Below are 24,735 nucleotides of genomic sequence, written 5' to 3'. Positions count from 1 at the left end.
GATGTTGGCCAGGTGGGACGCTACCGTCCCACCTGCCCATAAGAAGTTGTTTAAGTGAAAACAAGCATAGAAAATAGTATTGGCATTAATAAAAAAATAAATAAACATAAGGCTATTATATTATAATTATTTCGCTGACAACAAGGTTGATTAACAACATTGTGTTGGTTAACACGTTTTTTTTATATATATAAATAAACGTGGGACACAAAAGAAAGGCCCATCATATATTGCTCTAATACATTTCAAAAGATTGTTCCGAAGTTTGCCCCCCAAAAATGTATTTTCCTATGAATAAAGTCTCACAAAAATGTCTCTGTCACGTCCTGACCAGTAAAAGGGGTAATTTGTCATTGTAGTTTGGTCAGGGCATGGCAGGGGGTGTTTGTTTTGTGTGTTTCGGTGTTTTTGGTTTAGGTTCTATGTTTTCTATTTCTATGTTTAAATCTAGTTTTCTATTTCTATGTTGGGTTTTTGGTAGGACCTCCAATTAGAGGCAGCTGGTTGTCGTTTCCTCTAATTGGAGGCCATATTTAGTTGAGGTTTGTTTCACTTGTGTTTTGTGGGTGGTTATTTCCTGTATAGTCTGTGCACCTTATGGGACTGTTTCGTCGTTTGTTTCTTTTGTTTAAGTGTTATTTCTAATAAATTAAGAAGATGAGCACTTTACCTGCTGCGTCTTGGTCCAATCCTTACGACGCCTATGACAGTCTCTTTTCCTATGAATTAAGACGCACAAAAATATGTGTCTTTTTACACAAATTAAGCCACACAAAAAAACTCACAAAAACGCACACAATCTGCTGAAATATTTTTTTGTACATATTTGCATGAATTGAGTGTGCTATTGTGTTGATTGGTGACATACTGTGGCACATGCAGTGCTTTTCAAAATGTCAAACAAGTTGCAATGACCTCGAGTAAAAATCTCACATTCAAAACTGTAATATCCTATGCTTCACGGAGTCGTGGCTGAACGACGACACTATCAATATACAGCTTGTGTAACGTGGGTCGTCTAAAGGGGACCAAGGCGCGGCGTGTAAAGTGCTCATATTCCCTTTTATTATTATGAAGACACTTAGAACCAAAAACAACAAAATGACCGATAACAGTTCCGCCAGGTGAACATACACTAAACAGGAAACAACTACCCACAAAACAACATGAGAAACACCCCTACTAAATATGACCTCCAAATAGAGGCAATGAGGAACAGCTGCCTCCAATTGAAGTTCAACCAAATAAACCCCAAACTACAAATCTAACATAGAAATAGAGAACATAGAACCTGAACCTCGGCAAGACGGAGCTGCTCTTCCTCCCGGGGAAGGACTGCCCGTTCCATGATCTCACCATCACGGTTGACAACTCCCTTGTGTCCTCCTCCCAGAGTGCTAAGAACCTTGGCGTGATCCTGGACAACACCCTGTCGTTCTCCACTAACATCAAGGCGGTGACCCGATCCTGTAGGTTCATGCTCTACAACATTCGCAGAGTACGACCCTGCCTCACACAGGAAGCGGCGCAGGTCCTAATCCAGGCACTTGTCATCTCCCGTCTGGATTACTGCAACTCGCTGTTGGCTGGGCTCCCTGCCTGTGCCATTAAACCCCTACAACTCATCCAGAACGCCGCAGCCCGTCTGGTGTTCAACCTTCCCAAGTTCTCTCACGTCACCCCGCTCCTCCGCTCTCTCCACTGGCTTCCAGTTGAAGCTCGCATCCGCTACAAGACCATGGTGATTGCCTACGGAGCTGTGAAGGGAACGGCACCTCCATACCTTCAGGCTCTGATCAGGCCCTACACCCAAACAAGGGCACTGCGTTCATCCACCTCTGGCCTGCTGGCCCCCCTACCTCTGAGGAAGCACAGTTCCCGCTCAGCCCAGTCAAAACTGTTCGCTGCTCTGGCACCCAATGGTGGAACAAGCTCCCTCACGACGCCAGGACAGCGGAGTCAATCACCACCTTCCGGAGACACCTGAAACCCCACTTCTTTAAGGAATACCTAGGATAGGATAAAGTAATCCTTCTAACCCCCCCCTTTAAAAGATTTAGATGCACGATTGTAAAGTGGTTTTTCCACTGGATATCATAAGGTGAATGCACCAATTTGTAAGTCGCTCTGGATAAGAGCGTCTGCTAAATGACTTAAATGTAAATGTAAATGTAGAACAAACACAAAAAACACCCCCTGTCACGCCCTGACCACTCTACCATAGAAAATAACAACATATATTGGTCAGGACGTAACAGCTTACTGGTTATACGCTGCACCGGCAGGATAGAACAGCAGCGTCTGGTAAGACAAGGGGCGGCGGACTATGTATTTTTGTAAATAACAACTGGTGCACGATATCTAAGGAAGTCTCGAGCTATTGCTCGCCTGGGGTAGAGCATATCATGATAAGCTGTAGACCACACTATCTACCTAGAGAGTTTTCATCTGTATTTTTCGTAGCTGTTTACATACCACCACAGTCAGAGGCTGGCACTAAGACAGCAATGAATGAGCTAATGAGTATTCTGCCATAAGCAAACAAGAAAACGCTCACCCAGAGGCGGCGCTCCTAGTTGCCGGGGACTTTAATGCAGGGAAACTTAAATCCGTTTTACCAAATTTCTATCAGCATAAAAACTCTGGACCACCTTTACTCCACACACAAAGACGTATACAAAGCTCTCCCTTGCCCTCCATTTGGCAAATCTGACCATAATTCTATCCTCCTGATTCCTGCTTACAAGCTAAAATTAAAGCAGGAAGCACCAGTGACTAGATCAATAAAAAAGTGGTCAGATGAAGCAGATGCTAAGCTACAGGACTGTTTTGCTAGCACAGACTGGAATATGTTCTGGGATTCCTCCGATGGCATTGATGAGTACGCCACATCAATCATTGGCTTCATCAATAACTGCATTAATGTCATCCCCACATTGACTGTACGTCCATACCCCAACCAGAAGCCATGGATTACAGGCAACAGCTGCACTGAGCTAAAGGCTAGAGCTGCCGCTTTCAAGGAGCGGGACTCTAACCCAGAAGCTTATAAGAAATTACACCATGCCCTCCGACAAACCATCAAACAGGCAAAGCATCAATTCAGGACTAAGATCGAATCGTACTACACCGGCTCTGACGTTCGTCGGATGTGGCAGGGCTTGTAAACCATTACAGACTACAAAGGGAAGCACAGCCAAGAGCTGCCATGTGACACGAGCCTACGCCAGACGAGCTAAACTACTTCTATGCTCGCTTTGAGGCAAATAACACTGAAACATGCATGAGAGCATCAGCTGTTCCGGAAGACTTTGTGATCACGTTCTCCGCAGCCGACGTAAGACCTTTAAACAGGTCAACATTCACAAGGCAGCAGGGCCAGATGGATTACTAGGACGTGTACTGTGAGCATGCGCTGACCAACTGGCAAGTGTCTTCACTGACATTTTCAACCTCTCCCTGTCCGAGTCTGTAATACCAACATGTTTTAAGCAGACCACCATAGTGCCTGTGCCCAAGAACACTAAGGTAAGCTGCCTAAATGACTACCGAACCGTAGCACTCACGACTGAAGCCATGAAGTGCTTTGAAAGGCTGGTCATGGCTCACATCAACACCATTATCACAGAAACCCTAGACCCACTCCAATTTGCATACCGCCCTAAAAGATCCACAGATGATGCAATCTCTATTGCACTCCACACTGCCCTTTCCCACCTGAGCAAGCCCACATTCTCATCGACGGGGCTGCAGTGGAGCAGTTTGAGAGCTTCACGTTCCTTGGTGTCCACATCACCAACAAACTAGCATGGTCCAAGCACACCAAGACAGTTGTGAAGAGGGCACTTCAAAACCTATTAACCCTCAGGAGACTGAAAAGATTTGGCATGGGTCCTCACAAGGTTCTACAGCTGCACCATCGAGAGCATCCTGACTGGTTGCATCATTGCCTGGTATAGCAACTGCTCGGCCTCTGACTGCAAGACACTACAGAGGGTAGTGCGAACGGCCCAGTACATCACTGGGGCCAAGCGTACTGCCATCCAGGACCTCTATATCAGGTGGAGTTAGGAAGGCTCTAAAAATTGTCAAAGACTCCAGCCACCCTAGTCATAGACTGTTCTCTCTGCTACCACACGGCAAGTGATACCGGAGCACCAAGTCTAGGTCCAAGAGTCTTCTAAATAGCTTCTACCCCCAAGCCATAAGACTCCTGAACATCTAGATATAATGCGATGCTACTGGCGGCAGAGAAGTCAGGCGCAGGAGAGCGGAAACTGATTTACAACGGTTGTGTTTAATAACCATAAACCACCGTCAACAGAACAATAAAATAAATGGGTCAAACAAAACCCGGTATATACCAGCATACCGTGCACAAGCACTACAACAAACAATTATGGACAAGGACATGGGGGGGAACAGAGGGTTAAATACACAACATGTAATTGATGGAATTGGAACCAGGTATGATGGAAGACAAGACAAAACCAATGAAAATTGGATCGGCGATGGCTAGAAGGTCAGTGACGTCGACCGCCGAACGCTGCCCGAACAAGGAGAGGTACCAACTTCGGCGGAAGTCGTGACACTAGTCAAATGGCTACCCAGACTGCTTGCATTGCCCCCCTCCCCCTCTTTTATTCTGCTGCTACTGTATGTTGTTGTCATCTATGCATAGTCACTTTAATAACTCTACCTACACGTACATATTACCTCAACTAACCGGTGCCCCCACACATTGACTCTGTACTGGTACACCCCTGTATATAGTCTCGCTATTGTTGTTTTGCTACTGCTCTTTAATTACTTGTTACTTTTATCTGTATTTTTTTAAACTGCATTGTTGGTTAGGGGCTCGTAAGTAAGCATTTCACTGTAAGGTCTACACCTATGGTATTCGGCGCATGTGACTAATAATATTTGATTTGAAATTAGGGAGAAAAAAAAGGGGTCAAAGTTTAGAAAAAACTAAAAAACATTTAGCCTGCTTTGGTTCTGCCCTATGTGTCTGCGAAGAAAGAAAGAAAGAAAATACATTATATTGAGGAAGACAGGAAAGAAATCATAGAACTGGCTTTACATTTCACTTGAACCATTCACAAACTCTCTTCCCTCATGCTAAAGTTGACTGTTTCTGTCCCCCTCACTGATTTTCAATTCCCATATAGCTGGGAGAGCTGGCGATTTGAAGTTGCAATTAAGTCCAGTCAATGTATTGCTCTGGAAAGCTGAGGCATGTTTCCCCACAGAGTGGTTAAACACTCAGGCCAATGCCTCAAAAAACACCTTGTCCTCAAAGCCAGGGCCTCTTGCCCATGCGTGAACTGATGCTGATGACAATCACATGTAGCTGGGATGCCTTGGTGGCAAAAGCTGCACGCAAGAGGCTGGGGGACACACGGAGGGGAGGAAAAGTATTTTAACACCATGAGACAAGTACATTAGATACATCCAAAATGGTAGCGCACTCTCAACATGAATATAAGTCACAAAGTGTGGGTGAGGCAATGTTGTTAGGCTTTTTCAGTATTATCTGAAAAAGCAAAGGTACTTAATTGCATTAAGTGGAATGGTAAGGTATACGTTGATCAATATATAGATACATAACATTTATTTCAATTGCAGAGACCAATGAGCCATTATATCGTCGTCCTCAACATTATCTGAGAGCATGTGTCATGGCATTTCCAAAATCCCTGTAAATGTTGAGGAGTCAGTGTGTGGATTATTTGAGGCAGACAGTGCCACCAGGTCTTCAAAATAAGTACTGCTTTCTTCACAGAAAAGGCACAGGCTATGGTGCTATTTTTTTGAAACCTATATGTTAAAGACTTAATTATCTTAACATTATTTAAATCAGATACACTACATTCAGGTTCATGGACTAGTATCATCCCTCAGTCTTCAAGTGATGAAGGTTTATTAAAGACCATTGGGTTTACTTGGAGTGCATACCCACTGAGATGAATGAATGGCCCTATAGGCTATGTCTTTATAATCCCATTTAATGAAAACTGCATTACTAAGTGGGGAGTTTTGTGTTTAATCATCAAATCGATGCATCACTCTGGTCGCTCTAAAATAAGTGTGTGTGTGGGATGAATAGGCTAAATCACGTGCAAATTAATATGCGTCAAACATGCGTGAGAACCCTAGATCTACATATACTGTGGTCCGAACAAGGTGCATGCATCAGCATTGTCCCTCCCTCAACTCTGAGGACAAGAAAGCGAACTGCAGCTACAGACGACAGTCACACAATATCCATCTCGAGTCTGGCCGTGCAGACTGCCTCAGGGAGAGAGAACGGTGTTCTTAGGAACGAATGCGTGGGAGTTGCTCACTTCACTCGCCTCCTTTTCCTAGTGGACGATAGAAGGCGCATTGGGAGCCCCTTTCCGACCGAGGGATAGCGAGCTGGCGGAGAGAGGAACCAGTGCGTCGTCCGTAGACAGAAGAACAGGGCAGTTCCTCCGGACTATCCATTTCTATTAAGTCACAGGCGGTATCGGAATCTTGGGGAACCGTGTTTTTTAAAAATCGTGTCTTTCAAAGCAATGGACTCGAGATAGTGGGTCTCAATTTGCCTTTTTCTTGACAGGGAGTTGCCGTTGGGAGATATGCGTAAGGATGTTTGGAAACAGCAGTAGTAGGTGAGTATCCCTTTAGACTCGCCCGCTGCTATTGCGGTGGTACCAACCTGATCAATTTGGAAAGGACACTCGAAATGGATAACATTTGTATTAATGTTCAATTGATGTCAATAATGAGTACGTTTACATGCATATTAAATAACTCGATATTAAAGAGATTATTGCAGTAGGCCGAGTATGGCATTAGTCATGTAAACACCTACTCTGTTTATCTTAATCAGCGTAAAGTCATATTTGAAGCAAGCATATACCAATTAAAACACCTTGGTTTCTGAGCAATCTTTCGAATTATTAAGACCTGTAACGTTACGTTTCAGTGCTGTATTTGATTTGCGCATGTGCTAGCAAGAGCAGCGCGAGCCTCTTTCTTTTGCCCCAGTGAAGTGAGTTCGGAAAAAATGGAAAGTATGCATCTTAGAAATAGTTTTCACATACAAACTTTATACGTCCGAACAATTATTTTTCACAAAAATAACATGGTCGCTGTGGTAGAACGTTTATTTTGATTGGCGATTTTCTGCATGTATCAAAGTCCCATCAGGTAGTCTGATTTCAGATGTGTGCATGTAAACTGTTTTTTTCGAGAAATCGTTATTCTTGCAAAGCATGTACATGTTTAAATCGAACTGTTAAATTACTATTCACAATTATCCTATTATTGCGTGCATGTAACCATTACTCAGTGGCGGCCAAAAGTCGTGTTTCAGACGGTGCAAGGGGAGACAGAGCAGGGCGGGCTCCCGTTTGCTAGACTGGTGCGTGGGTTTCGAAATATGTATTGTAGCCTATCCAAATCGGTATCCAAATACAGAATGTATTTCAAACAATTTAGATGCGTAAATGCCTCCGTTTTCTTATTACCACAATGCATTAAAATGTGTGGTCATTGTGAAAACGTACACCTGACTATGATTAATTAAATTGCCTTTAATAATGTTCCAATACAATATTTATTATGTACCTGATTTATAGAGACTGAAAGCTGAATGTTGTAAGTTTCCCTGACAATAATAAGGAATTTGAGTAGGCAGTAGGCTATAAATAATAGAGATATTCACATCCTCTTCAGGTGAATTACCAAACCATTAATGTGCTAATTCGAGTGTAGTAACCTTTTCTAATTAATCTGGTGTACTTGTAGGTATGATTGAGATCATTAAGACTATACTCTCTAGATAGACTACTGAAAAAGGGGTACCAGTTGGTGATTCAGGACATGTATTTCTCTCTCCCTCCCTCCATCTCTCTTTCTCTTCTCTCTCTGTGTGTGTGTTCTTGTGTGTGCCATGATAGTGTATGTGTGTGTGTGATCTTTCTGTGTGGCGTATGTGTTATCAGTGAGGATGGTGAAGGATGAGTATATTCAGTATCATAAAAGGTTTCTCGCCTATGCCCGTGAAAATGTATGGATACAACTTAGTCACACTGTGACGCAGGAGTGAGCTTTGTGATCAGTCATATTTTATTTATAGGGAAAAGAGTATTTGAAAAGAGGCAGATGGCTCTCACTACATGAGCAGCATAACAACCACTCATTGTTCTTATGTTGTTGATTTGGTTGGAATAATGACATGTGCATCCAAAATTTGTCTCAATGCTGGTTGCCATAATGTTAGTTGATCAAGTATGCAACTAAAATGTGTTTTTATCCAAGACCATATCTTGCATATTTAACTTGAGCATAATGCTACATTGTTCCTTTGTTGTAGCCTACCTGGATTCCAATGTCTGGTCCCCTTTTTTTTAAACAAATACCAGTTTCCTATTGTCATAACTATACATCATATAAATATTATATCATAAGACTGTGCGATGCTGGTGCCCTTCTGACATTCATAAACTGATGTATTTTGGGTTATAAATAGCCTAAGGGAGGAGAGAAACGGGGATAGCAGCTTCACTGTAGATGTCATCTCGGATAATAAAGCAGCATCCCTGCTATCTGTGAAACACAAGCCATGTAGATGATGGATGCTTGAACTCTGGAGATGTTGGAGACAGTTTAACATCTGCAAGGGTGTGGCAGTGTATATTCTCATTGTTTTCACCAATATTGTTGTTGTTTGTTCCGTAAGAGCTTTTGGTTGTATGCCTATCTGGGCATTAAATCAAGGGGGCTGCTGCTAACCGCAGCTGATAGTAGGCTAAGTGTTATCCGCTTTATCCAATCACCCCGCCTTCATTAAACAAATTAAAGCTTGGCAACCTCGCTGTTGCACTGCCTGTCAATGGCGTTCACCTTTTCACCCCTGATGAAGGATAGACAGATGCAGATTAAATGCCCCAGTGTCTGTGCGTTAGATGTCGACGATGAGTATGACATTTCTCCTCAATAAGGGCTCAGACACACCGATAGCATTTGCTGTCGGAGAGTACTTAGCACGTTTGAACGTAATTTGAGAACCGAGTGCGCAACGATCAACAGCGGGTGGTACGTAAAACACAGGCCGCTGAACGATTGGCAGACCAACTCTAGATTCACATTAGGTGCGAAGTGTGCAAGCCTTAATGCCCAGGAAGCTCCGATTCAAACTCCCATTAAACAGCTCTGCAAGCATTATAATGTCAAAATATGTTTGTTACTCACCATGCGTAGTTTCGCTGAGCACCCAACTATCTTCTTTTACTCCCGTTATGGCCGGTATGTACTTCCAAAAAAGGTAGAAATATTTTTATATCATAAGGAAGTACACACCGGACGTAATGGGAGTAAATGAAGGTAGTTGCTCAGTGAAACTCCATCTTTGGTGAGTAACAAACTTATTTTGACAACATAATGCTTGCAGAGCTGTCTAATGGGAGTTTGAATCAGAGCTTCCTGGGCGTTAGAGAGGAGACACGTCATACTCATTGTCGACATCTCTAATGTACAGATACTGGGGCAACCCAACCCCAAAGCAGATGTTATAATATATTACTGGTTGCTTAATGCCTACCCATATATACTGTACAGTATATTGAGATATACATGGGTAGGCACTTAGCAACCGGCAATAAAGGAATTTTCCTTATAGTATATTTGTTGTGACAAATGCAAAGCTTACACTTAATACCATTAGGTTTTGACATATTTGATGGTTACATTAATGTCTTTATTTGATCAAATACAGTCCGATATTCCCATGTCATACATGCAGTAAACCATACATAATCCCAACATCAAGAGGGGATTATTGCTGCATTATAATCACCTTCATCAGATTTCGCATTTTGACTGGTTGCAATTCAATATGTAACCTGTGTCTAGTACAGAGCCACGTTTTGAGGTTTGGAAAAAACGAAAAACCAGACAGTACAACCTGAAGTACTTACCTACGCCACATAACCTCAAGGTTGGGAAATAAGTGTAGCGTGTAAATAAGACAACATGACTGAAGGCTTGACAACCTACAGTGCAGTACTTAGTTCCACCTAATGACCAGCAGTGCCAGTGAGTCTAATATTGGCTTATGATGTGTTCCAGTGTCGCTGAGAGACACTCATCCTTGGTGTAACGCTGACACCTGCTGTGTTGACAAGGTGTTTATTAGTCCCTGTTGTGAGGCTGTCATTTGGTAATTTCTGTGATGACATAGCACATTATTTTCAGTTGACATAGGGGAGACCAATTAAGTTGTTTACTTGGCCCTTTTCACCCGATGCTACCTCAATGTTGTCAGTGTAATGCCTCAAGGCAAATGCATTGTTAAAAGGACAGTTCGAGGCTGGCACTGAGTTTGTTAGTGGGAGGTGTCTTTTTTATTTGGTTTCCAAACTCCTCTGTTCCTCCGTGTTTGTCCTTGGTAGTCCTCCTTTGAATCTTAGCAGCAGCAGTCTCCTCCGTGTGATTCATTTCAGGACAGCCATATGCAATTTTTCAAGGTCTGCTGGAGTGGTGGTGGCAGTGTTTGTTAAGATGCTGTGTTGCAGTGTTTCATGTTGCCTCAGTTGTGGACTCCAGCAGTGAGCTGCATTTCTCCTTCTGGTGTGAAATCCTCCCGAGCAGCTTGATGTGGATGGTTTGTCTTCAAATGTGTCACTTGGGGAACAGTTGTTTTACTTTGCCTTATCCCTCTCTCCTCTTCTCTCTGCTCAGTCAGGGTTGAACCTCTGTATGATGACATTTATTGTTTCCTTCCATGGCCCTGAGATAAAACTCAGTGACATGTAAAACAGCCAAAGCCTAGTTCTCCCCCTTCACATTTGATGGTGTTTATGAGGCGTCGTAACTAACGTACAATGTTAATACTGTGTGCTTCATGTAGGGGAGAATGGGGTAAGTTGAGCCAAATTGCTTTGTTGAGCCACCCAGTGTGTATAGGAAACCATACACAAAATGTATCTTGACTAAATATTTAGGTCCAAAAAACAGATTTTCACAAAGTCAAGTGAATTTGTGTTATAGGTTTCATGATTCTTGTATCTAAACAAAAAGGAGATTGCTTTGGACATCAGTTGGTGTAAGCTACAATATACGGTCGTAAACCTAGCATGAAATTGCGTCCTTATAGCAGTGTGGGCTAATATAGTGAAAATGTTTGCCTTGTGGTAAGTTGAGCCAATGGCAATGGGGTAAGTTGCCACCATACCCCATAACAATAATGATTACATTTGGTCAGTTTTATGCATAATGGCCCTGATTCCGTTTTGGGTGGAGATCTAATAAATTAAAGTGTGGTGGAGGTGTGTCTACAGATACTATTCTGACCTTGACTTAATTCCACCACCTTTACGCGCAAGGAAACCATGAATAAGGTCTAGCGAACCTACTGGGAAAAGCATCTACTTAATTTTTTTTAGATAGAAGTCACACCAGTCTCCTTGCACTGTAATTTACTAGTCAACGTGATAAGAGCTATTGATAAGAGCTAGGTAAATTAGTCATCTGTTTGGATAAGGGAATTGTAAATATAAATTACACTTGTTTTAGATACATTTTACCTTATAATCGCTGCCGACAAATGTAAAACAGTCATACGGCAGCAAACTGAAGTATATCAACCTTCCCACAGAAAAGTTTATGAAATGCTATTCCATTATGCAGAATTTAATTTGTACTGCCTTTTAACTTGCAGGGATGGGCACTCTCTAATGTCTTCAGTATGGGCTACCTTTGTCTGTTTCCTATTTCTATCATGTTAAATATTAGCCACTATCAGTGTCGACCGTCAGTAAGCATAATAACATATTCAACTGCCAATTTACTGTTAGTTCCCTTCAGTTGGTATAGCCTACATTATCATTCCGTTGTTTTGTTTACCTTCATTCACTTCCTCTGTAAACGGCATCACAGCCATGTGGTTGTTGCTAAGGATTATTAGTAACAAGTGATAATATAAAAAAGACATGTAGGCTAATTAAAACATTATGGAACGCAGACCAAACATTAAGAGTTTGAACCCTTCGTCATCACACAGTTCCATGGTTAGTGCAGGCAATAGATCAGGGTATAGCCTACTATTGTACACTATTATCCCTATCATAATTCTGTGTACACTAATCTTCCAACACTACCATGGGTTAAAGAACTGAATGTGGCAATTTTCAGAATGAATCAAACCACCATTTTTATTCATCAATATATTTAGTGCATAAAGGCTCTCCAAACCTGTTATTTTTTATTCATACATACTTTCCTAACACTAAAATCTGCCTGAATAATCTACAAGATCTGAGTATTTTTAAAGCTACCACTTGGTGTTTAAACGGAGACGAATATGCATATATTTAGAAGGCTTTCTTTCATTGATGCCTAATACATGAATCCGTTCTCTCGATGTAATCTAGTCTGTCGCCAACATTCTAATTAAAGGTCCACTATATTTAAAGGGATGGCTTAAGATAAATGTACTGAAAAGCCTATTTAATGAAAACTCCACAAGAAAATCTGTTGGCCAGCAAGTGGTATGGTTTTCAGCGGTTTAATTTAATCTATTCAGCATGTTCAAGGGAACCACACCTGCAAAGCCCGTTACGCACCTTCTTAAGGTAAGTCTGAATACCACCTACTCAGAAGTGCGTAGGAAATCACACTTTTCCTAAGTCGGAATTGGGCCCAATATGCATAGTAGTATTGCAATTTGTGACCGACCGGCTCGATTCGATCTTATGTAGCAAGATTTGAAATGGTCTTTGTTACATAGGATAAAAGTAGAGACTCAGTGGTAGAAAATGGTATATAATATACTACAGTTGAGGAACAATGGGAAAGTAATTCTGCTTTCATCATCTTGTAAACCCACTTTTGAGAAAATGTCCCTTTAATGTTTTGCTTCACCTACTGGAGAGCTCAGCATTGTTCACACCATCTTAAGCCTTAGCCCCACCCATCTATTTTAGGATTCACATATGAGGCATGTGCTAAACAGAGTGAGTATGGTAGTGTACTAAACAACCAAAGATTAAGACTTAAAGCTAGTTTATACTATGACTATCGACATGTCTGTAGATAGAATGTTCATGATTTCACTGTGACAACTAGTCGCTGTCGTTCTGACAAAGTAATGACCATATCATATAGCTGACAAGGTCTTAGTTTGTATTCATTATTCCAGGAAAATAAACTCACAACAAGATCCTTATTTGCAAGATTACAGAAAATAGCTTACGGTTGTGAGTGTGATGAAATAAAAGCAGGGCATTCTACCGGAGAATGTTAGAACTTGGACACTGTCTCGTTGGCATAACGTTATATCCTAATTTGACTTTGGTGCATGCAGGTCATGTTGTTTTTCACATTACCATCTCTGGTAAACACATACTATATCAAAGCAACATTTATTTGTCACATGCACAGGATACAGAAGGTGTAAACGGTACAGTGAAATGGTTAGTTGCATAGTGGAGTCTTTTGTTTAGACATGTACAGTTGAAGTCGGAAGTTTACATACACTTAGGTTGGAGTCATTAAAACTCGTTTTTCAACCACTCCACAAATTTCTTGTTAACAAACTAAAGTTTTGGCAAGTTGTTTACAGACAGATTATTTCACTTATAATTCACTGTATCACAATTCCAGTGGGCCAGAAGTTTATATACACTAAGTTGACTGTGCCTTTAAACAGCATGGAAAATTCCATAAAATGATGTCATGGCTTTAGAAGCTTCTGATAGGCTAATTGACATCATTTGAGTCAAATGGAGGGGACAAAGATCATACTTTTTGGAGAAATGTGCTCTGGTCTGATGAAACAAAAACTGAACTGTTTGGCCATCATGACCATCGTTATGTTTGGAGGAAAAAGGGGGAGGCTTTCAAGCCGAAGAACACCAGCCCAACCGGGAATTACGAAGGTAGCAGCATCATGTTGTGGGGGTGCTTTGCTGCAGGAGGGACAATACCTGACATTTAATCCTAGTCAAAATGCCCTGTCTTAGGTCAGTTAGTATCACCACTTTATTTTAAGAATGTGAAATGTATAAGTTTACATACACTCAATTAGTATTTGGTAGCATTGCCTTTAAATTGTTTAACTAGGGTCAAACATCCTTGCCCTTCCTTTACTTGCCCTTCCTTTACTCAATACATTCCCAGCTTAATTGCCTCCACCATATATATTCCTCCTACAGATAACCATTAACCTCTGGTGTATACCATAGACTATAGCGCTCAATATTTCAATAGGATACCTGATAATTAACAATATTCCAAGTTTAGCCAGAATTCATCAGAGTGTATGCTCAATTTACCCCATACCCAGGTAAAGTTCTTTATCTGTTATTAACCATTTATTCACATGGCTTTACTTAAATAAAATATTAGTTTTATTTGATGACTTTATTTCAAACTATCAGTCACTTAGAGAATATATTTTTAGACTTGCGATGCAACCAGGGGCGGAAATCCCGGGGGGGACGGGGGGGGACACGACCCCCCCATCCTGGGAAAAATATGATTTGTCCCCCCCAATATATCACTGAAACATAACTATGTAATTTAAATAATATTAATAATACGCAATGAAAGCAATTGTGCTGATTATAGACACTTAATAGCGCGTTTTTAAGTTTCAAAAGATTGCGACCCCCCCCCCCCACCCTTTTCCTCACAATGGTTTGATCCACTGGCAAGGTAACAGAGGGGTCGTGTCTACTGTCTGAAAGGCACTCAATGAACGTAACTGACGTGAGGTTAATCCAGTCAATCGCGCACACACACTAGCTGAATATGCAGAGCTAGCGCGCAAATATTAACTATTAAGCTAGCTAGCACCTATTCCATTTATGTGGCCTCGTCAAAGATGGAATCTTTGCTATCATCAATTTATTCCGAGATCAGCATGCAGATGATGGAAGTTAGTGCTTCAAAGTCCCTGTGATAAGGTTAGCGATAAACTGAAGTCCAAACTGAACAGAACTACACTCTCTTCTACCATTGTCTTAAATATATTTAATGGTCTCGTTGCAAAAGCTAAATTGTCGCAAGGGAACTTTTATTTATTTATTTTATTTAACCCGGGTAGCAAAGATTATAGCAAACACCACTGAAACGGAATTGGTGCTCGCTTGCTTTGCAAATTCAGCTATTGTTGGAAGCCAGCCAATATGAAACAAACTATTAAAATTACAAAAGGTTGCAGCATATGTTGTGTAAATGGTGAACTCATACAGCTGTCAACTCTTGTCATTTTAATCCGTTTCACATTTGCTAGCTACCTTTTAGATCGAAGCCCAAATAGAATGATAAAAGATAAGATGATAGAAGCCCATCTCCTACTGTAAATAACCTACACACTGTGTGTGTGTGTAGCCAGCCAGCCAGGTAGAAAAATGGCAGAAAACTAAAAGACGGACATCAGAGTATTTTTCAGTACACCAAAACGCAAAGTAAGAACCCTAGTAGCCTAATATCTCAAAGACTAGTTGATAAAATGTTCATAAGAAATAAATGAAATTCTAATGGTAATGTTTCACAATGATGTCATTAGGCAGAGCAGGCAACAGATGGCACACAGACAGCAGAGTTGGGGACAGATATGCAGGGACAGATATGCAGGGACAGACTGGCAGAGACGGAGTCTCAGGTAAGTTTGTTGAGTCTTTGTTTGGCAACATTATGAAAGGTTCTCAATTTTTTTTACTTGTAAAATAGGAACATAATTGGAAAATGCCATGGATACCCCCACTCTCAACTTAAACTGGTGACTGAACTAAGATTTGTTAAAGGCAATGGTATTGCTGTTGTGAGTAGTTGTGTAGTTTTGGGTACCGGTAGTTAGGAGTACGGCAAACACCTTATTTCTTTGGTTCCTCAATATACATTTACCATATTACAATGTAGGCTATGTGTTACAGCACTACTTTTGGTGTCCCCCTCAGGAATTGCTCTTGAGAAAATGTAATGTAATTTTCCCCCCCAAAGTTGATATCAGATTTTCGCTCCTGGATGCAACTGCTTTTTATCCCTCTCGATTGAGTGTTCTCTCAGTCTCCATGTTGCGCATTAGATTACGGTCATTGTAGTTAATTACCAAATTACCCCAAAGGTTCTGCGCTAAACTATGTAGAATATTGGCTTGTTGGAAACTACAAGTCCCAACTAAATTGCACAGTTTAGGCTTGATCTGATTTATCTCTACAGAAACTGCACATCGTGCTAACAGAAAAAAAACAGAACAAAATGGAATTCAAATACTTGAACCGACATTGGTCAATTAGTTATTTAACAACCGAAAATAGCTGACATTTCAGTTAATCGCTCAGCACTAGTTGCAACAGTGTTTTTTTGGGAAACAACTCGGATGCAAACAATGCAGTTGAAATGGGATTTATTGCACTTTTTTGTAAATCAGGTTTTTACTTAACGCTATGGAGGTTTTACGGGCCTTGGGCTGAGGCCCCATTTACAGATAATTGTTTTAAAATCTGTAAATGGGATGGGATAATAGTTTCTATATCTGCATATGGGATAATAGTTTCTAAATCTGTATATGGAACCTTAGCCTGAGACCCGTAACAGATTTTGGGGGTTCGTCCGAGATCGAGGAAACAAGACCCAGATCCACTAAACAAAGGCCTACACTACATATCTCTGCTGTCACAGTTGGTCATATGGAGTACATGTTGCCATATTCACATTTGGAGACCATATTGTGGATCTAAAAGCTCTGGCATAATGACTGTGTGTGTTGCAGCTTTTCAGAAGGTTACTCCCGTATGGCTCGTACATAACCACTTTCAGAACAAATCAGTTATATTGTCATTGAGACTGGCAAAAATAGAACAGCCGCTAAATAGAACAAGTACTAATCTTTAAATAAAATGTTCCACTTCAGTGGTAAGAGCCATGTTGAATCACTATTATCTCTATTTGATTTGCCTAGGTGCCTTAAAATGAAAGGACAGTTTTAAGACCGGAGAAAAGGGTTACATCTTGCATAAAGGACAGGACATACTTTATGGGTGATCATGAGGGTATTACAAGACAATGGTGGTAGGTTGCAATCTGAGGCTTTGTTGGCCACTAACTGTTATCTATTCATGGACATACCATTTGTACACTCCAAATGTCTTACACTTATGATATTTACCATTACTCTCCATTTTATTAAACCGGAGGCACATTATGTTGGTGAATTGAAAAAATAAACCAAACCTTGGACTTCTACTTTAACAACATAGTAATGCAGTTTATATGTCAGTGTTGTAATCGATCACAACTGCAGTTCACCGCTCAATCCCCATGTGGTACAATCCCCATGTATTATGTGATGAATTGGAAATGACATACCCAGTTTAATCATCTGTGTTAAACCCTGAGAGTTGTCCATAAGGACCAAAGGAGAGAAGCAGGTCTGTAAGAACCAAATGATAATTGAAATGGACCATGCACTGACTGATTGGATCCTTGAGAAATGCCAGTGGGCATTTGTGAAGTTCAGAGTTACTGCCCATACACATTGTGAACCCTGAGGTAACAGAAAACAATAGCTGCGTGTCTTAAAATGGCACCAGAATTGGATGCCTGACGTTCACTTCAACAGTGATATTTCCAGAAGCTGTTCCTTGCCTCATTTATTCTGCCATTAGGATTAAAGCAAGCAACTTCTTTCCAAGCTCAACTTTTTTCTCCCTGTTGCGTAAATAGGGAGCTGTAGAGAGCGTTCACTCACATTGGATTAGAAAATACTTGATATACACTGAGTGTACAAAACATTACGCTCTTTCCATGACATTTACATTTGACATTTTAGTCATTTAGCAGACACTCTTATCCAGAGCGATTTACAGTAGTGAGTGCATACATTTTCATGCTTTTTTTGTGTATGTGTGCCGTTCAGAGGGTGAATGGGCTAGACAAAATATTTAAGTGCCTTTGAGCGGGGTATGGATGCCAGGCGCATCGGTTTGTGTGTGTCAAGAACTGCATTGCTGCTGGGTCTTTCACACACATTTCAAGAATGGTCCACCACACAAAGGACATCCAGCCAACTTGACACAACTGTGGGAAGCAGCTGCCTGTGCACACCCAACATCCTCCACGTCCTGTGCCATGTAAAATGCATCATTGACGTTCACTCTGTCATCTCGGTCGGTGGTAGGAATAACAGCCTGTCATACAGCACTTGTAGCACACAGGAGGATGCATTATTGTAAAAGGCTGTTGTGGTGGTGTTGGGCGAGGTCTTGGGTCAAGGGTTTTGGAGGTGTGATTGCGCTTACTGTGGCCCTCCGTGGGGGGAAATCAGTATTCAGTGCACAGGGGGCAATCAGTGCCTCGGCCGGCGCCGGCGTTGCCGGGAACAAATTAAACTGCGACACCCATCATTGGAAGGATGTGATGATGGACATGCGTGTCACTCGCCAAATGGGGGGAGCTGTAAATTACATTAAGATGGGCGGTTAACAGCCCAGCGTGGGGTCGCCGTAGGGTTTCCTGCCTCGCTGTGAGAGCAGAGACAACCAGCATCAGCTAGCACCACCTGGGTAAAAGAATAGAAGTAGCTGAGGTAAGCAGCACCCAAATGCAGTTCTGTAATTTGGGTTTGTTTATTTTCTATGGCGGCCATGTTGATATACACTGAGTTTACCAAACATTAGGAACACCGTTCTAATATGTAGTAGTACCCTCCCCTTTTTCCCTCAGAACAGCCTCAATTCATTAGGGGTCATGGAAGGTGTTGAAAGTGTTCCACAGGGATGATGGTCCATGTTGACTCCAATGCTTCCCACAGTTGGGTCAAGTTGGCTGGATGACCTTTCTGTGGTGGACCATTCTTGAAATGTGCGTGAAAGACCCAGCAGCATTGCATTACAAACCAGTGTGCCTGGCACCTACTACCATACCCCTTTCAAAGGCACTTGTCTTGACCATTCACTCTCTGAATGGCACACATACGCAATCCTTGTCTCAATTGTTTCAAGGCTTAAAATGTATTATTTAACCTGTATCCTCCCTTTCATATACAATGATTTGAAGTGGATTTAACAAGTGACATCAGTAAGGAGCTATCACTTGGATTCCCAAACCATAAGACTGCTGAGCAATTTATCAAATGGTCACCCGGACTATTTACATTGACCCCCACTCCTCCACCCCTTTGTTTTTACACTGCTGTTACTCACAGTTTATTATCTATGCATTTTCACTTTACCCCTACCTACATGTGCAAATTATATCGACTAACCTGTACCCCCACACGTTGACTCAGTACCGGTACCCCCTGTATATTAACCTCGTAATTGTGTTACTTTACATTTTTTATCTTAGTTTATTTAGTTAATATTTTCTTAACTCTATTTCTTGAACTGCAATGTTTGGTAAGGGCTTGTAAGTAAGCATTTCACAGTAAGGTCTACACCTGTTGTATTCGGCGCATTTGACAAATAAAATGTGATTCACCTGGTCAGTTTGTCATGGAAAGAACAGGTGTTCTTAATGTTTTGTATACTCAGCAGTATATATTATGGAGCTGTGACAGGGTTCATTATTCATTAAGTTTCGACAGTTTAGGGTTTTAGTGGCCCATTTCTGTTTGAGATAAACTGTACTTTGCATCTGTTTTACACCTGGATCATAGGCATAAGTGAGTTTTCAATGGTTACTACTAGAACAACACTCCAGTGTGACATGCATTTTTCAATGATAATAAGTAGGGGATAAGGGCTAGAGTTGTGTACTGAATCCCAGAAATAATGGCTGTGAAAATATTTTTTATTTTTTATTCAGTCACTAAGAACATTTCACAGTATTGTCAAAGCAAAGATTTTTTTTTATCCTACAAAAGCGACATTGATGCAGGCCTTTTGGTTACCAGCTTTGGATTGATGGAAAAGCTTTTGCTGGATATAAAAAAAGATCCACAGGCTCTTAATGCATACTCTCAAAGCCAATACATTTTTAACCAGATCTAACGTTTTAATGTGTGCCTATCTTTTTAAAGTGAACACATTTTCAATAAGATCCAGACGTCTAACAGAGGCCCCTTTTTTTGTTGCCCCGACTCAGAGAGACATTAATGTCAGTTAATCACATTAGAATTCATTAAAGACGTGCTCTCTGCATTCAACCACCGCCGCTGCATGGAAATGGGCCCTCCCTGATGCTCGAATTACAGCTTCTCAGATAATTCTAATATTTTAATGTGTTTCAAGCCCATTGTCTCTTCAATTCACTGGATCAATGTGGTTGCTTTTAATCGGTCTGTCAACAGGCACAGCCAGTGTATTCATGGTCTGCAATAATGTGGCCTTTTCCAGTGGAACAAAGGAATATCTTGATTTTAGTACTCTAAAAGAGCTGAATTAGAATAGTGTTCATAGCCTTTCATGAGTCTGTGGCTTTGTGGAATGAGCAAGTCAAGAAAAGCAGTTGTGTGTGTTCTCTAAGAAACATCTGTTTTTGCAAATGTCTTAAACAAGAGAAACAACCTGTGCTTTCTTACCAGGCTTCTAATAAGGGTCAGTCAGAAAGAGAAGGAAGGAGAGAGGAAGGGATTGAGAGGAAGGTAGATGGTGGAAGAGATGGAGAGGGTTTCAAAACAGAGTGATAAAGCTATCGATGGAGGGGAAAGTGCAGGAGGAAACAAGAGGTCAGATTTCAGTTTATCGACCAGTCGGGAGGCATGCTCCCATGAGGAGATATCTAGTGGGCATGTACAGTGCATTCGGAAAGTATTCAGACCCCTTCCCTTTTTCCACATTTTGTTACGTTACAGACTTATTCTAAAATTGATGAGGAAATAGATTGTTTAATTTAATCTGAGCTCCCGTGCGGCACAGCGGTTTAAGGCACTGCTTCTCAGTGCAAGAGGCGTCACTACAGTCCCTGGTTCGAATCCAGGCTGTGTCACATCCAGCTGTGATGGCGAGTCCCATAGGGCGGGGTACAATTGGCCCAGCGTCGTCCGGGTTTGGCCGGGGTAGTCCGTCATTTTAAATAAGAATGTGTTCTTAACTGACTTGTCTAGTTAAATAAAGGTGCATGTTATTTTATCTGCTCACAATACCCCATAATGACAAAGCGAAAACAGGTTTTGAAATATTCAGACTCTTTGCAATGAGACTTGAAATTGAGCTCAGGTGCATCCTGTTTCCATTGTGCAACCTTGATATGTTTCTAAAACTTGATTGGAGTCCACCTGTGATACATTAAATTGATTGGACATGATTTGGAAAGGCACACACCTGTCTATATAAGGTCCCACAGTTGACAGTGCATGTCAGAGCAAAAACCAAGCTATGATGTTGAAGGAATTGTACGTAGAGCTCCGAGACAGGATTGTGTTGAGAAACAAATCTGGGGAAGGGTACCAAAAAGTGTCTGCAGCATTGAAGGTCCCTAAGAACACAGTGGCCTCCATATTCTTAAATGGAAGAAGTTTGAAACCACCAAGACTCTTCCTAGAGCTGGCTGCTCAGCCAAACGGAGCAATCAGGGGAGAAGGGCCTTGGTAGAGTTGCCAGACGGAAGCCGCTCCTCAGTAAAAGACACATGACAGCCCGCTTGGAGTTTGTCAAAAGGCACCTAAAGACCATAAGAAACAACATTCTCTGGTCTGATGAAACCAAGATTGAACTATTTGGCCTGAATGCCAAGCGTCACGTCTGGAGGAAACCTGGCACCATTCCTATGGTGAAGCATGGTGGTAGCAGCATCATGCTGTGGGCATGTTTTTCAGCAGCAGGGACTGGGAGACTAGTCAGGGTTGAGGCCAAGATGAACAGAGAAAAGTACAGAGAGATCCTTGATGAAAACCTGCTCCAGAGCACTCAAGACCTCAGACTGGGGTGAAGGTTCACCTTCCAACATGACAACGACACTAAGCACACAGACAAGACAATGCAGGAGTTGCTTCGGGACAAGTCTCTGAATGTCCTTGAGTGACCCAGACTTGAGCCCGCTTGAACATCTCTGGAGAGACCTGAAAATAGTTGTCCATCCAACCTGACAGAGCTTGAGAGGATCTGCAGAAAGGAATGGGAGAAACTCCCCAAGTGCAGGTGTGCCATACCCAAGAAGACTCGAGGCTGTAATCGCTACCAAAGGTGCTTCAACAAAGTACTGAGTAAATGGTTTGAATACTTGCGTAAATGTGATATTTCAGTATTAATTTGCTAAAATTTCAACAAACCTGTTTTTACTTCGTCATTATAGGGTATTGTGTGTTTAAAGAATCAATTTAAACCAGTTTAGAATAAGGCTGTAACGTAACAACATGTTGAAAAAGTCAAGGGGTCTGAATACTTTCCGAATGCACTGTATAATCTGTGACAACTCACAGAACAGAGAGGCATGCCCCTATGGGACTAAATGCCAGTGCATCATGGTGTTGAGATTGTTGGGTTTCATGTTATTTAATGGTGAGAAGCCAAGAGGGGAGACAGTCAGTAAAGTGGAAATAAGTTTTACATATATTTTAGTCATTTTGCAGACGCTCTTATCCAGAGCGACTTAGTGCATTCATCTTAAGATAGCTAGGTGGGACAATCACATATCACAGGCATGATAGTACATTTTTCCTCAAAGTAGCGTCAGAGTGCTGTTTTTTTTCAGACGGGAGTGGACAAGTGACTGGATTAGAACCTGCGCCGCTTCCTGTGTGAGGTAGGGTCATACTCTACGGATGTTGTAGAGCATGAACCTGCAGGAGCGACTCACTGCTGTGATGTTTGCAAAGAACAACAAGGTGTTGTCCAAGGTTCTTTGCACTCTGGGAGGGCGACTGCGGAGTTGTCAACTGTGATGGAGAGGTCTTTGAGCGAGCAGGCCTTCCCTGGGAGGAAGAGCAGCTCCGTCTTGTTGAGCTTGAGGTGGTGGGCTGACATCCAAGTTGAGATATCTGCCAGGCATACAGAGATGCGTGTCACCACCTGTGTGTCATAAAGGGGGAAGGAGAAAAGTAGTTGCGTGTCAGATGCATAGCAGTGATAGGAGAGACCATGTGAGGATATGACAGAGCCAAGTGACTTGGTGTGTAGAGAGAAGAGGAGAGGGCATAGAACCGAGCCCTGGGGGACACCAGTAGTGAGAGTACATGGTGCAGTCCACAGATCTTCTCCACGTCACCTGGTAGGAACGGCCTAGCCAGGTAGGATGCAAGAGTGTCCAGAGCCTGAAGTCTATAGGGGTATCTACCATTTTCGATGAAGGAAATCATGAAAACAACAGTTCTTCCTTCGAAATTAAGAGCCCTTGCAGAACAATTTTTATGTCAAAAAAGAAAAGAGCGTTCAATATTTGATTTTTGGAGAGGTTGGTGTAATGCCAGTCGGCAGAGAGGAGATGGGCAGATGGTTGGTTCATGCTTGTTTTAATTTGACTTACTGCAGTCAAGTGTTATTGCTCTCTGAGTTTCTAAACTATAAGACCTCCTGCAATTCAACTCTTGAATGCACCATAGAAGAAAAATTCTCTGCCACTCTCCACCCAAATTCTCTTAATAGCTAATTGTATGAATGTAATAACATTTGAGGAAATAATTTAATTCATTGAGTAATGATACATTTGATACGCCAACATCCAATATTCCTAAAGAGCATGAGGGATATCATAATTGTTTCCATCTTCTTTTAGGTAATTGAAACTGACTGCTAATCTCTGTTTTCCAGCAAATGAGTAATAGCCCATAATGTGTCGTCTAAAGACCTATTCGTATGGGACTTGTATTACTATAGAGCGTCGGTTATGTTTTAAGCATCCATTTGTTCCCATGTTCTAACAAAAACTGCGTTTAGCACCTTTTAAACAGTAATATCCCTCAAAACACAGGGATGTCGATTCACACGGCATAAGAATTATCACAAGACCTGGGAGGTTGACAAAAAAAGTAGGTTATTCGGGCTGGAATTATTACACTACCACAATGTGAAAATTACTGACCTAGCAGATTTGACGGGATACAAATTACAGATGTGCTGTTTTGTGCTCATACATTTAATTACATTACCTGACCTCAGTAAAAACGAATCCCGTCTGAATAGGGCTTTTGCCATGTTCCAAAATAGTTGTCAATTTGTTGAGGTAATCTGAAGAGATTTCACCCCATGCTTCCTGAAGCACCTCCTACAAGTTGGATTGGCTTGATGGGCACTTCTTACGAACCATACGGTCAAGCTGCTCCCACAACAGCTCAATAGGGTTGAGATCCGGTGACTGTGCTGGCCACTCCATTGTAGACAGCTGACTGCTTCTTCCCTAAATAGTTCTTGCATAGTTTGGAGCTGTGCTTTGGATCATTGTCCTGTTGTAGCAGGAAATTGGCTCCAATTAAGCGCCATTCACAGGATATGGCATTGCGTTGTAAAATTGAGTGATAGCCTTCCTTCTTCAAGATCCCTTTTACCCTGTACAAATCTCCCACTTTACCACCACCAAAGCACCCCCAGACCATCACATTGCCTCCACCATGCTTGACAGATGGCGTCAAGCACTCCTCTTGCATCTTTTCATTTTTTCTGCTTCTCTGTTGTTCTTTGTGATCAACACCTCAATCTAAGATTAATCTGTCCATAACACTTTTTTACAATCTTCCTCTGTCCAGTGTTTGCCCATCTTAATCTTTTATTTTTATTGACCAGTCTGAGATATGGCTTTTTCTTTTCAACTCTGCCTAGAAGGCCAGCATCCCGGAGTCGCCTCTTCACTGTTGACGTTGAGACT

The 24,735-nt window shown here is 41.7% G+C and overlaps 1 protein-coding gene across 2 annotated transcripts in view; it reads left to right on the top strand.

Annotated features, from left to right (window-relative positions):
- lingo1a (leucine rich repeat and Ig domain containing 1a) overlaps positions 1 to 24,735 on the top strand; it is a 321,591-nt gene that overhangs the window by 255,809 nt on the left and 41,047 nt on the right. The window contains exon 1 of one of the 2 annotated variants that reach the window (XM_014124062.2): positions 6,177 to 6,656. The exons of the other annotated variant lie outside the window; for it this stretch is intronic. The gene's annotated coding sequence lies outside the window, so the exon portion shown is untranslated. Of the gene's footprint in view, positions 1 to 6,176; positions 6,657 to 24,735 lie in introns of those variants that run through there. 2 annotated transcript variants of the gene reach the window in all.

Source organism: Salmo salar, chromosome ssa10 (assembly GCF_905237065.1).
Source record: "Salmo salar chromosome ssa10, Ssal_v3.1, whole genome shotgun sequence".
NCBI lineage: Eukaryota > Metazoa > Chordata > Actinopteri > Salmoniformes > Salmonidae > Salmo > Salmo salar.
This window is presented reverse-complemented; position numbering and strand designations above follow the sequence as displayed.